This window comes from Antechinus flavipes, chromosome 1, assembly GCF_016432865.1.
Source record: "Antechinus flavipes isolate AdamAnt ecotype Samford, QLD, Australia chromosome 1, AdamAnt_v2, whole genome shotgun sequence".
Taxonomy (NCBI): domain Eukaryota; kingdom Metazoa; phylum Chordata; class Mammalia; order Dasyuromorphia; family Dasyuridae; genus Antechinus; species Antechinus flavipes.
The window spans coordinates 543717859-543733899 of NC_067398.1; positions in this window are offsets into that span (position 1 = coordinate 543717859).

Below are 16041 nucleotides of genomic sequence, written 5' to 3' on the forward strand. Positions count from 1 at the left end.
AATGAATTCTATAACATTTATATGGAATATCCAGAAAGGTATGTGGCACAACTAATTGGAAATTTGGGGCTAGAGTTTAGGAGAAAAAATTGGGGATGAGTAGATAGGTTTTGGAGGCAACTGCAAAGAAATGAAAATTAAACTTTTAGTAGATGATCTTATTATCATGATAAGGAATAGAGAGTACAAAGATAGAATCATGGAGAACATTCATGGTTAGAGTGTGGGAAATGGATAATGATACAGCAAGAGAAACTGAGAAGTAATGGTCAAATCTGTAGGAGGAGAAGCAATTGAGGAATAATATCATGGAAGTTGAGGGAGATTCTAAGAAACACAGACTTTCAGAGTTGGAAAGGACCCTAGAAACTATCAACCCATATCAACCCTGGTTTTTAAGCAGCTAGATGATACAGTACTGGGCCTGAAGTCAAGGAGATCCATCTTCTTGAGTTCAAATCTGACCTTAGATCCTCAATAGCTGTGTGATGTCATTTAATCCTGTTTGCTTCAGTTACCTCATCTGTAAAATGAGATAGATTAAAAAAATGGCAAGTAACTACTTCAATATTTTTACCAAGAAGACTCTAAGTGGTGTCATAAAAAATTAGAAACCGCTGAACAACAAATTTTTAGGGTTTTTATTTGGAGATTTATGCTGGAGGGAAGCTTCAATAATATTAATAACATTGCTCAGAACTGTGGGAATTGGCTTAGAGAAGTTGGGTAATATTAAAGGGAGTCAATCCGTGAATTAAAAAAAAATTGATTAATGAATTTCAATATAATTGCTTTACTTTGTAATTTTATGCATTTTATTCATCTAAATACACCATTCTGAGAAGTGATCTATAGGCTTCATAAAACTACCAAATGAACACATGACACAAAAAAGCTTAAGAATACTGTTCCAAACTTTCAAAAATTAATCTTCCAAAGAGAATATATGGAGTTGTTAAAAGAGATTATTGAGTAAGAGATGATCAATTCAAGGAGTTGTGTTTTACCTTAATCTAATCTCAGCCTATTGTGCCTTGATTTGGCTTTTGGGACTTCCCATTAAAAGCTGCTTTTCTTGGATCCATCCTCCAATCTGTGTCCCTTTCTTTCTTTCCTTATACCATTTGCCTCCCAGGCTGTGATCTCCTCATTCTTAAATCATCCCATTATGTGCTCCATCAGCTTTGATCCAGGTTCAGGCTTCTGGTTTTTGTTTTCTCTTGAGGGCCTTCTCTTTTGCGCCTGAAGCTGTTCTCTGATCAGATCAACCTAGATTTGCCAGTTTTTGACTCCTTTCCAGATAAAACTATATCTCCTCTTGGTCCTACTTGAAAAGAAATGGGCTTTCAGAGCCTCAGAGGACTCAACATCACTTGCCACAAGATTAGAACACTTTCATACTTCAATAGATTTTGCTCCAGACACTATAAATCTTGCTAAACTTTCCTCAAGGTTAAATATTCTCAACTCTTCATACTCCCAGTGATTCTGAACCCTAGTGTTGACATTATATAAATTCCATTCATGTCCTGCTCCCTTGCCCCTATCCTCAACCAGGCGTTTCCAATCCCATTCCAGATCTACCAGTTCTTTCTACTGTGATCTCTGGAAAGCTGGCGTCATTGTTAAGAAACTTGATAACATCTTAAACCTTTTCCTCCCTCACTCCTTTCATCTTCTAGTGCTCAGATCTCAGATTGAGACATCCTGATGCCCTGTTTCCTTGGCTATCCTTTCTAGCACTGGATGTGCTTTCACTCATATCCCATTCCGTCCCATTCAATAGTTGTGGGTGAAGGAATCAGAATATTCCCTGGTCCATATTACTACTTCCAGACTTTTATTCTACCATCATGACTCAATAATCTCTCCTTCTTTGAGGTTCAATCAATCCATATTTATCATTCAATCACTATGCTGGTAGTTATTATCTACTGACCTCCAGGACATTCTTCTTCCTTCCAATACATTGAGTGCTTACATTATAGTTTTGTCTCCTCCTCAATTCCTACCATCATACTATATCACATACACAAATAAATATACGTACATATATACACACATATATATATGCATACATATAGATAGAAATATATATACATATATATGCATATATATGTTTGTATATTTATTTATAAAGATAGATGGGAGGGGACAGCTAGATGAGGCAGTGGATAGAGAACTAGCTCTGGAGTCAAAAGAACCTGAGTTCTAATTTGGCCTCAAACACTTAATATTTACTAAACTGTGTGACCTTGGTCATGACACTTAATCCCAATTGTTTTGTAACATCCCTCCCCAAAAAATAGATAGGTAGAGATAGATAGATAGATAGATAGATAGATAGATAGATAGACAGACAGATATCCCACCTCAGATACACACAAAGATGAGCCAGAACTCTTTGTATCTTTCTATCCTTAGCTTTTGCCTGAAACAAAGTAAATGCTTAATTAGTACTCCTGGACTCCATTTAACTTACTCTATGGTACCAAGTGTGAAACTAGGAGAGAATTGTAGATGTTTTCTTTCAATATGATTCTTAATGGAATATTCCCAATATTTTCTCAAGGGATCTCATGAATTGTCCACTTAGGGTTTGCCTTTACTATTTCTTGTTCTCCTGCTTGTCATCTTATATTCCCTACATATTTTCCGATCTTATTATATTTTCTGCTTTCAACTAGATGTTGAAAAGTAAGTTTTTAGTGATATAAAGTAGAGAAAATTTCATTTTAAACATCAAGCATAATAAGTCTCACACTTCATGTAGATATTATTACCACCTTGGGCCAATGAAATCAAGTATTTTTTTTTTTTTACTCAATCATTTCTTTTTTAAAATATTTCATTTAAAAATATTTATTAGTTTTCAACATTAACTTTGATAGTATTTTGATTTTCATTATTTTCTCCATCTCTTCTTCCCTCCCTTCTCCCCAAGATGGCAATTTAATATAGAGTATTAATGATCATATTAAACATATTTCCACATTAATCACATGGTGAAAGAAAAATTAGAACACCATGGAAAAAACATGGAAAAAACAAAACAACAAAACAACTGAAAATAATATGTTTTGATCTGAATTCACACTCCATAAGTCTTCATCTGGATATGGATAGCATTTTATATCATGAGTTTTTTATAGTTGTCTTAGAGCATTGTATTGTTAAAGAGAGCAAAATCTATCAAAGTTGCTCACACTATGTCAAATCATTTCTTGATCTTACTGTCCGAATCATTCAGGCACAGAGGCAGGTCAAAGCATAAACAGGAATGCTCTCCATCATTCCATATCACTTCCTTTGATCTTTACCTTGAAAATCTCTACACTGAATACTGTATTCTGTGCATACCCCCTGGAAATTCTTCTTGATCTCAAGAACTAAGTAGCCTTAAAGGTTTCAGAGAGATATAGTTTATAGGAGAAAACAAAGAAGCCCTACCTACAAATTTAAATAAAATTAAGATTTAATTGAAGTAGAAATTGAAATTGAATTAAAATATTGAAATTTTAAAACTTGATTAATCAGCCAACATAGAATAGCAATCACAAAGTTAGTAAGTAGATCATGGCTCACAAAATAGTTATATACATACATATATATGTAACATACACAACAGACAAAGGGTCCTAAGTGTCTTTAGGCAAATGAGACTCAAGTAAAAATTGAAAAAGAATTTCCTAGCTCTGGCAGCATACTTCATTAGGGTATTGATGCTTACCCACAATAGATACATAAATCATTATGACATTATTTAGTAAGATAAAAATTCAGAATGCATTTTTCCATTTTCTTTGCCAGTGCTCTCAAAATAACATCAAACTTTGATAGTCTCTTCTTTCTATAGAATTTTCTTTTCCTCTTTTAACAGCTAAAGAACAATTCTCCATTTTCTATTGTCTTGAGTAGTTTTGAACTTGAATGTTTTTAATTTGTTTAAAATTTGATTGTACAGTAAACACCAGAATCAGGATTCCTTTCTCTATGCATTGAACAGGTATACATGTCACTATAAATATCTTTCACCTGGCCCTATTATTTCAGTTCATTTCTATTCTGGGGCAGGGATCTAGATACAGAAAGACAATAATGGTTCACATAAAATCGAAATTCAGTTTCTAGAAATTACAGTGGACCAAAGTGTTACATAAGTATTTTCAGTGTAATGATGAAGAGTTGCCAGGTGGAACTGAAGGGATACTGTTGATTTCACTTTACAGCAGCTACTCAAAGGTGATAGCATTAGTGTTTTTTTTTTTTTTTTTTTTTTTTTGTACGTTCTAATCATGAGGGTAATTGCATAAATACTCTAGAAATTAGAAAATACCTGATTGCCAGCCATTCAGTCAAAAGAACATCATAAGGAGATTCATAGGCTCTAGAGCCAAACAAGATTTTAAAAATGACCAAAGCTGGCTCCTCATTACACAGATGTAGAAGCTGAGACCCTGAAACATTAAGTTGCTTTCCTAAAACCTCATAAGTAATTAAAAGCTAGTATTGAATTTAGAGCTTCTAACAGTTTTCCACTATATAAGGCATCCTTCAATTGTATAGATACCTTATTATTCTTGCTGTTATTCAGACTTGTCTTTGTGATCCCCTGGACCATATCACTCCCATACTGCCCATGGGGTTTTCTTAGTAAAGATATTGGAGTGATTTGCCATGTCCTTCTCTAGTGAGTTAAGGCAAACAAGGTTAAGTGAATTTCCCATGATCTTAGTAAGTGTCTAAGATTGGATTTGACTGAGGTATTCCTGATTCCAGGCTCAGCATTGTACCCATTGAATCATCCAGCTGTGTTTACCTTATTACACATAGCTACAACTAAATAAAATTCTCATCCTCCTTTCACTTTTCACCTCCCCCTCCATTTCCCACTTCACCTGTTCCCTCCAAGTATTTTTAAGTCTTTTGCTGCCTGCATTGGGTTGAATTTCCACCCTTTAGAACTCAGGAAGTCTCAAATCCATTGTACTTGGACTCTGTGGAACCTTAACCAATAACCATTAATAAAAAGAACTATCAAATCATTGGAAACGAAGCCAATCGTTACTTTAAAAAGCTACCTGCTTTCAATTAAGCAGGAAATTATCTAAGAGGCCACTTAATTTGCTCTGGTCGTCAGGCCCACAACTGCTGTATGCTGAGTGGAGCATGAAATTAAATATGTAACAACTATCCTAATGGCTATGTCTCAGAAAAGCCAGTTTTTCGAATCCTAGGTGTTCTGTGTGGTCTTTCCAAATAACAAAAGCACAAAAATAAATGAATGCAGGTACACTGAATTTGATATTAAAAGGACAGAGGTTATTGACATTGTCTAAAATTCCTTTATTTTAATAGTTCCAATTGTTATTCCTTTCATTAATTTCCCTTTCCTTTCATTAATTTATTCATGTGCTAATAGTGAGTATACATCTTTGGAATGATTTTATACACATACACACACCCACAAAAATGCATTTTTTCCTCCAGTGGAAATTTTCATAGTTTTCTTGGGAACAAAATGCTTTGTACATTTATGGAAGAAAATGTAAAATGGAGATGTCAAAATGAATTTTCTCTGTTTAGTAAAGAAGCCCTAATGTGAATTTCTTATTCGTTGCATTCATCTTTGTTTAAAACTAAGAATGGACTTGTTTTCAGTGTAATAACTGTTAACAGAGACAAATAAGGGCACTAATTTCAACGGGAGACTAAAAAAACCTTTCAAAAATGCAATGCTTAGCCAGTTCATCTTCTTGCACTTAAAAATATTGTAAATATTAGATGGTGCTCACAGCTTTCTTTATTTATATAAGGTACTTTTTACAACTTTGAAACTAATTTAGTAACTAGAAGAACCTTTACATCACAAGTAAACATTTTTGTAGTCTACTTGGTAACAGTATGTTTAAAAGCCTCCTTGGTATTTTAGAGCATCCAAAACCTATCCTTTTTTGTTGTTGTTTTTGACTCAGTGAGGCATCTTGCCAGTTTTGCCACCAAATTACTGCAAAAACAAATACCAAAAGAATTTGATTAGATTTTTTCCCTTTTCCCCATTTATAAGACCAGATTAATTTATATTGAACCTGCTAGCAGCATTCTACACATGACATTAATATTCATATTTTTCTGGGCTAAGAATGTGCACGTTTTATAATTGAATCTATCTGCATGTGATTTAAAGAAACTCTTTTTCTAGTTATATAAGGATATCAATACAAAATTATTCTCTGAAGAAATGGCAAAAATATTGCATTAACATTTCTAAGCAGAAGATTAAATTCTCTTTTGTTTACAATCTTAACATTTTTTTTTCCTTTGGAAGGAATAATTTCATTACATAAATATGACTTAGGATCAGAGACTTTGAACCAGAAGATTTCAGAGGTGATATAGTTGAACTCCTTTATCTTACAAATGAGAACACTGAGTTTCAGTGAAGTTGCATCTTATTAGGGTCAACCAGGTAATAAAGGAAAAGCTTAAATTCTAACTCAGGTCTTCTGATCCCATAGAGAAATAGAGAGACAGACATAAAAACAGAGAGACATGAGGGAAGAGAGGTGTGAAAGATGTTTGGCAAGGTCAACACAAAATGTATTATGAGGGAGAAGAGAGAAATAAGAGAGAAACAGAAGAGAGAGAGAGAGAGAGAGAGAGAGAGAGAGAGAGAGAGAGAGAGAGAGAGAGAGAGAGAGAGAGAGAAAAGACACAAAGAGAGACAAAGACAGACACACTTGAAACCAAGGCACACTTTCTTCAGATGATTAACCAGGTAGGGTAGGTGCATTCTTTTGCTCTTGTGCAAAGCTAAATGGTTTATTTAAAGCTCTTGGTGTAAGCCTTATTAGCACCATTCTCTGACCAATCAAAATTATTCACAGCTGTTACTTCTGTCACAATATTTTAAATAGATAGATAGACAAACAGCAAGACAGATTCAAAGGCAAGTCATAGACACACAGATCCTTCTTTTTTATTATCTGCTACGAAATTGGAGTGCTGCAGTAACCAAAGTGTGGAGACCAGAGGACCTTGATTCAGTTATTGGCTGTGCCATTTAATTGTCCATATGCTAAGGCAAATCACTTACTCTTTCTGGGCCTCAGTTTCCTAATCTATAAAAATGAGAAAATTGGATTATATAATTTTTGAACATCTTTTTTCAACTATAAATGTTTTGGTGTATGAGTTTTAAAACGTATCTTAGGCTTTCTAAGTGCCATTATCATCATTTTGCAGATGAGGAAACTGAGGGAAACAGAGGTTAAGTGAGTTAGGGGTCACATAGACTGCCTCTGAGCCCAGAGATCTATTGACTATTACACCTAGCTCTCCCTATATAAAGAACAAAATGTTAATCAATTCTACTAAGATTTTTGCAATCTTAGTTAAAATAATTTGCTAAAGGTAACATTGGATCATTTGGTAGATAATCCTTGAGTTTGTGAGTTGGCCAGAAACCTTTCTTTTTCAGCTATTGTTTATTTTTGGTCAAAATTTCTTTGATACCCCTAGGGTAGGTAGAAGGAAGCAGGGGAAAGGGAGAGAGAGAGAGAAAGAGAGAGAGAGAGAGAGAGAGAGAGAGAGAGAGAGAGAGAGAGAGAGAGAGAGAGAGAGAAAGAGAAAGAGAGAGAGAGAGAGAAGGAGATGGAGACAGAGACAATCAGAGACAGGGATAGAGAAACAGTGAGAGAGAGAAAGAGAGAGAGGAGAGAGAGAGAGAAGAGAGAGAAAGAGAGAGAGAGATAGGGAGACAGAGAAAGAGACAGAGAGAGACAGAGAGAGAGAAGGAAAGAAGGACAAAGAATGGGAGATTCTGTGTGTCTATGTATCTATGACCTATCTCTTAATCTGTTGGTCTGTCTGTCTGTCTACTAATCTATCCATTTATTGATCTATCTAGCCATTTTGATGAACTAACTTCAATGGGTTGTTCATCTACCTGGATGCTATAATTTGGCCAATATGCATTTTTCTCCATTTTAGAATGACTATAGACCTTACCAAAAGGAACCCTATTGTGCATTGGAGTATCTGTCACAATTAGCACATTTAACATTTATGAACAAGAGTTTCCACAGTACCTCATTGACAGATACTCTTTCTTCTACTTGGACATTGCATAAGACATCTTGTGTGATCCTGCCAAACACTTCAGTGAGTCTATCTATCTTTCTCATTCACTTGGTGTTGATGTTCAGAGGACTGATAAATAAAGTTACTTCTGTGGTTGCATCTGTCATAGAATCTTGTAGGAATTTAACATATATAAACACCTCTTGTTTAAGGAGAACCTATAATACTTCATTTTATTCTATATTAAATGTAATTATAAACAAATTCTCATAGACATTGCCATTTAAAACTTTGTTTTCTATTGTGATTCATAAATCCTAATATATTTCCCACCTATGCTATCAATTTTTCTACAACTGATGAAGGGCATAAAACTGTTCTATTTTTGGACATTTTAACTTAAATTAGACCTTTGATGGTCGAGGTAATGTATGAGTCAGTATTATTTACTAGCTACCAAGCTATAAAATATTTGTCTACCTTAAGAAAACAATGACATTTTATCATGGTATTTTTTGTTATAAAGTTCTGTAGGCAGAAATTATATAAGCCTATAATGTTAAAATCTATTAATTGGGAAAATGTCTTGGCATTTTCAGCCTTCTAATTCTTTGACCTTCCACTCCCATTTTGACCATTGTATCTTGCTCCTGCTTCTTTACTTTATATGCCTGCTACCTTCAATCATGTTACTTCCATCAAACTAGTTGTCAAGAAATATTTAAAAACTTTTTCACACTTAAGTGTATGAGATTGATCTGAATGCCATGAAATTTCTGGCATTAGCAAGACAGCAGAGATGATGATTTTCATTTTGGGACTTCTAGGTCTCTCCAAATTCATTCCTGGAGTCATGGACTCTTCCTGCATACGAGGACTATACATTTAAACATAAATCATCCTCTAACAAGTTTTGCAGTTTTTCTTTCACTAACTTGTGTATCAAGTGTAAATGGGTAACTTGTTGAAAAATCATAGAGTCACATTAAAAATAAATTAATTTTACTTGTTCCTTGTTTATTTTCTAAGGGCAAGGATAGTTTCTTGAAACTATTATCAAGATATCTTTTGGTGAACAGAAAGATAATATAGTAAGAAATATTTTGTACAAACTTGAAAGATGACACTTCTGTATTTGGGTCTGATTGGGCAGTATTAAAGTCTAGTATCACCACGATCTGAACTGTCTATTGTCTAAATGCAAAGCAACATAAATATCTCAAACACTGAAATTCAACTCAGGGATTTTAATATTTGAAAATCATATTAGGACTCCTTTCTCACTATGGTATATGCTTAGACCTAGCATTCATCTCATTTGTAGTCTAATGGTGTCCTTTTAAATTTTTTCTTTTCTTAGCAATGCTCTTTCACCATAATATTTCAAGAATCTATGATGCCTAAAGTGACTTCTTTTTTTATTGATAGAGACGGACTCCCCTTCTTTTCTAGAATATCATGTCATGAACAACAATGAGAATCATTTGGTCAAAATTCTGGTAACAAGTATCTACTTTCAAATGAATTGATCCTTGGACTATGGACAGTCTATAACTAAATTTATATTTGAAACTCTTGGTAAAAGCTGAATGATTGTATGGTCTCCTCTCTTAGCTTTCTAGAACACAGGGTTGCCTCCATGCTATGATGAAACATCATGGAGTTCTTTGATAGAGGAGTTATATTTCAGGAGATATAAAATATACACTAGTCTGTATAGCAATGACCTTTGTCATAATAGGGTCCTAGTTTACCTTTGAACATATTACAATGACATACAAATTCAAAGACATAGAAATAAGTACATATAATGGAGTTGGGAACATGATTTATTTATGCACAAGGGAGTTTAATTTTCCTATTAATGAGCAGGGGATTTATGCACATGATGTCCATTAGTGTTAATGAATAATGTGTGTATGGTGTAATAGATTGCTGCGTTAAACACATGGCGCTCCAAGCCAGGAAGCATATCTGTATATTGCAATTTGTAGGTGTGATATCACACTTAGGAAACCAAGAGAATGAATTAATTACATTCACAAATGTGAGGTGCAGCAGTGGATTTTTAAGATTTAGCTGATTCAGAAAAGAATTGCTTATGAGAGGATATTTCACTAGGAAGAATTTGGAGAATGATTTTGAAGAATTCGCCTTGGAGGAAAAAAAATTGAAATGAGAAAAGGGAATTTGGGGGCAGGACTTTGTTTTATTTTTGTCAGCTTCATGTAATGTACAATATGAAAACACCACCACCAACAAAAATCCAACTGTCATATTGCCATTTCAGGAGAGGTTTCAATAAATCTTTTCAGGGTTGTGGTGAGTAACCCACTCCATCCAAATCTTTACTAGTGAGGGCATGACATAACCCCAGGATTCATAGACTCTGCTTATTTTCTCCTTGTAGAGTTGCATGTGAATTGACTGGAGAATAGAATTAGAAAATGAAAATAAATTGGCTTTCAGGGGAGCAGTAACTAACTCTCAAGCTGGCATAATGTTTCAGGTTTTCAAAATAAATTGCCTGTTTCTTAAGGTTCACCATATTCACATAGCAGGCCTGCTGACTAGAAGCACCTGCTCATCTTTCCTGAATGTGATTGGGGATCTGAGACTGGCCACCAGTCATACTGTCTTGGGACTGTTGTGTGGCAGAAAAGCAGAGTCACTGTTATCCATTTCTGTATGATTCCTATGCATTTATCCTTGTCTTCCCCCCCCCCCAATAGCTTTATTTCCGAATTAGTAAATATACATTGAGAAAGAGGCAAGTAGCAGATGGATATGGTATTTTTTTTTTATATGACCATCTAGCTTGTCCCAAGGAACAAACAACTAGATGGCAAAAGGAAACAGAAAGCAAATGATTCTCTTTCTTTCTCTCTGTCTCTATCTCTTTCCCCCTCTCCTTCAGTCTTTGTCTCTCTGCCTCTCTATGTTTGTTTGTCCATCTTTGCCTCTGCCTCTGTTTCTCTGTCTTTGTCTCTATCCTTATCCATCTCTTTCTATCTCTCCCTCTGAATCTGTCTGTTCTCTGTTGCTGTGTCTGTCTATGTTATTTTGCTCATAGCAGGTTAATAAAATGCTACTTCTATTGCTTAGCTTAGTTTGGTCAAACTAAGTTTGTTAGTTTTAGTTTTTTTGTTTAGTTTTAGTACAAACTTACTTGTTTGTTTTTTAGTTTTAGTTTTTGTTTAGTTTAATACACATCCTTTTGTGGAACTGACCTTTGAATAAAGCTCAAACACAATTCTTTAAGTGTCTTTAGGAATGAAACTATGTACCTGAAAGCTAAAAATATAACTGACAGTAAAAAAAAAAACACTTTAAGACTTACAAAGCACTTTTCTCATAAATGATAAGTAGTGTATGTATATTACCTCTATTTTACAGATGAGACAACTAGGACCCAAAGAAGGCAAATGACTTAACCAAGAACATTTGAAAGTAATTGCCTCTGGATTCTTCATTTGGTATACCTTCTATTAAGTCAGGCTGAAGGTATGGCTCCTGAAGCATCATAGAGACAGCATAAGTTCATAGAGTTAAAGCTGGAAGGAACCTTAGATACCATCCGGTATATTTCCTCCATTTTAGATGATAAGCTGAAGCCCTGCTTCAGAAAGGTACCCACAAAGATCCCACTCTGTAAGTAAGTAGCATCTTTTAATTTCCTCAGACTCCAGATCCATTGTTCTCTTTCCATTGTTCTAGGGCAATGAGCTGACAATGAGGTTTGGCTTGTTTCCTGCCCTGATGCCATGATTTGCCCAATTATATGGGATTATAGTATCATAGACTATTAGAAGTAAATGGATCACCTAGTTCAACCTTCTCATTTTATTAAAGAGATGAAATGATTGACCAACATTTCATATTCTACACTAATATCATTAACAAACATTTGGATTCATAGATCATCTCAGTCCTGTATTGGTGACAATGGAGAGAATACTGGTCATAGAGTCAGGAAAACATGAGTTTCAATCTAGTCTCAGACATTTGCTAGATATGTGATTCTGTCTATCCATTTTCCTCATCTCTAAGATGGTGATAATGATAGCATCTATGTCCCAAGGTTGCTGTGAGAATCAAATGAGATATTTGCTTTGCAAACCTTAAAATGCTACCTAAATACTAGCTATTTTTGTTATTTTTAAAAGTGATGGTAACAATACTTGTCCATTTTTAATAAGAATGTTTTGAAGATGGAATAGTATAATAATTCAAAGATATTACAATGTAATCTAGTGAAGTTTGTGAAAATACCTTCTTCATTTCAGCAACTGAACAATTCATTAAATGATGTATTATTTCCCCCCTTTTTTGGAATGGGGTCAGAAATAACCTCTTGAATATTTATCCATAAGCATATTGACTGATTAGCTAATATTTTATAATTAAACAATAAATCTTGTGCATGGGATTTGGAGGGATTTGTAATCATTTGGAAAAAAATTATGTCTTTGCTTGTTTTTTTTTTCTTTTTTACAATGAAAAAAGTTCAAACAAGATATTTCTTATGTTTGGGAGTTCTGTTACCCAAACTTATTACTTTTTGCTATGAAAAATAGCAGGATTTATCAGAAATTCTATGAAACTCTCTATATGTATATCTAATATATGTCCATTTCTTTTCCAAAAAGAGATATTAGCTCCATCATAAGATATCAGAAAACAGGATAGCTATAATAGAAAAAAAGCATTGAGAAGTAGTATAAAAAAGGCAGTTGGGATTTTCCAAAAGATTCCAAAATTAGCCTTAACATTCATAATATTTTCTCCTAAAGCAGAGGAGATATATACTATTTTTTGTTTTAGTTTTTTTTTTAATGTTTTATTGATGTCTTTTACCTTTCCAACTCATCAACTAACTCCTACATAACTTTTTCTTGGTGAAAAATAAAAAAAATTTGATGACAAATGTTGACAATAGTTTGTCCTATTAGTTCTCTATGTCTTTACAGTAAGAGGAAAAATGCATGTCATTATTTCTTCTCTAGGATTTTACCATTCTTTCTGTTTCACAGAATTCAATTTCCTTTTGTAAATCTTTACATGCACATGGTTGTAAAGATTATGCATATTATTATCTTTGTTGTAATTTCATTCATTCTGTATCAGTTTGTAGAAATCTCATGCTTCTTTGAATTCTTCATATTTTTCTTATTGCACAAAAATATTCCATTAAATTCATATGCCAGGTTTTTGTTTGTTTGGCAACCTTCAATTGATGGCTACCCTTTCTATTTCTAGTTTTTTCCCAACCACAAAGAATGTTGCTATGAATATTTTGCTATATGTTGTATTTTTGTTTCTGGATCAAAAGGTATGGACAATTTAGTAACTTTTCTTTCATGATTACAAATATAATATTTGGTTATTGTATTGTTTTGTTGTTTGTGGTTTTTTTTTTTTTTTTTTTAGTAAGGAAACAGACTATTTGATGATTCAAAGAAGAAGGGTTTAGGTTTTCATTTCAGACATTTACTTTCTTACTAGGCTCTAAGAACAAAAACAGTAGCAAAAATTCATATTTATTTGCTAGGTTAGGGTTTGCAAAAGATATAATGCATTTCCCCCTGTTCCAATACATATAAAATACAGAGTAATAAATATATTTGTTTCTTTACCTAGAAATAAATTAATTGAATAATTAAATATTTTACCTTAGTTTCAACAGTATTATTACTTTTCTTAGTGTTTTTATTTTTTGGGACTACAAACATAAACACACACACACATATAGAGAAAGCAAAATAGAAAGAGAGGAGAAAGAAAGAGAGAGAATGCTTTATGTATTAAATGTAATCTTTTTCATTGAGCATTATTTTATATTGTGAAAGTCAGTTTTTCCTTTAGTCACATACAACATTAGAAATGTAATAATTATTTAAAAGAAAAAAAGAAAAAGAAAAGAAAAAAAAGGGTCTTTGATCTGCTCTAGAGCCAAGCCAAAGATGATGTAATAATATTCTTTCAACAAATATTTATTGAATGCTTATTGGCATAAGTATGTGAAAATGAGTAAGAATAAATGATATTTATATACTGCTTTAAAGCTTACAAAGTATTTTACATACATTATCTCATTCAAATCCTTGCATTGATCCTGCAAAGCAAAAATACAAAGTAAAGGAAGTTAAATGCTTTGTCCATGGTTAGATGCAAAGGTCAGAGGCAGGATATGAATGAATGTCTTCATGAGCCCACATCTTCACATTGTCCTGCTTTCAAATTTATAATCTGTTATTTCCCTAAAACGGTGTAGGTAGATTTCTAAAGGGTCAGTTAGATGACACCAGGTTAAAGTGCTAAGCCTGGAATCAGGAAGCCTCATCTTTATGAGTTCAAATCAGACCAGACACTCACTAGGTGTCTCACTTAACCCTGTTTGTCTCATTTTCCTTATCTATAAGATGAGCTCTAGAAGTAAATGGCAAACCATTCCAACATCTTTTCCAATAAAACCTCAAAAGAAGTCACAGAGAGTCTGGCAACTGAAAAATGATTAAACAACAAAAAATATTTCTAAATCATTATCCAGAAGTCAGACTAAATTATTCAGAAAAGGCACCACTAGCACATGTAGAATAAAGTTCAATTTAATTATTAAGGGAGAGGGGGAAAAAATGAGCCTCCTCCCCAGCTCGATGCGCAAGATAATGTTAACTCTCTAAAGTCAGAGACTGTCTTTTTTGATCTTTCTATATCTCCCCCAAGGCCTTCCAGATTTGTTTTAGTTTTAGACTGAAATCTGTAATCTCACTGGTATGGAGAATTCCCAGAGAGGAATCTCCCTCTATTATTATGATTTCTTGCCTGCTCTTCATTCCATAATCAGAATTGTGTGGGGCTCTGAGAGGGCATAGATTTTGAACTCTTGCAGGGTCACACAACCATTATGTATAAGATCCTTGATACCAGGGTTGTCTCTCCCGTTTAATAAATGTTAGTTGAGTTGAATCGAATTCAATAGGAAAGATTAGGGGGATACAAGCTATGGAGCTGGTAATCAATTAATATTCTAGGTCTTGCAGACTAAGCAATTTCAATCAGTTTGTAAATTAATTTCTTTTTTCATTTTTTTTTTTTTTTTGGTTTAAAAAGGTATGGATGTTTGTTTGTTTTTTTTTGGCGATGGGGGATGGGAAAGAGAGCAAGGAAAAAGCCAGTGGAATGGATCAATAATCTCTGATGGAAATGGGGCACTTGCCCTAGGGTTAAGGCTTGCTTTCTTGTCCGTTTTTTTTTTTTTTTAAATAATAGCAGAGTAACCTATTTTCATTCTCTTGATTTCAAAAGACCACATTAACCCTTAAAGCTGGTATTTTAAAACCTAACAATTTAGTTAGAAATAATGTGAGCAATGCTTCAAAAAGCACAGAGTTTATGCTTTCTCCTTGACATGTATAGGGCTTGGTAAGAAGGATGAGCACAAGCAGCTCTAATGGACTTGATTTTCCTGGTTGGTATGGGCAGAACATTTTTGCATAGAGATTTGCAGGAACAATACCTGCTGCATTTTAATTTTACTGAGACAGAAAGTGCATGTGAGCTGAATGCACCCCATGTGCACAATACAACTCTCATCTCCAAGGGAACCGGTAACCTAACTGCTCTGGAATTACCTCTGGAGCAAATAAATTCAGACCTAGCAGGTCTGTGGGAGAGTCATATTGAAGGTTGCCCAGGACAAAACTTTATCTAAAGGGCTTCCCTCTTCCATTTCTCATTCCAAAGGCAGAAGGGTAGTTAGTGAGATGGGGGAGTTGGTAGGACAATAACAGAATAGAGAAAGAGGAAGAAAGTAACAGGCAGTAGCAGAACTAGGTAATGAACTAGGGCTGCCCTTGGAAAGGATGTACAGAGAAAGGATTGAAAGTAAAAAGAAGAAAGGAGAGATAGAGACAGAAGAACAGAGAGACAGATGGAGACACATACAGGCAGAGAGAG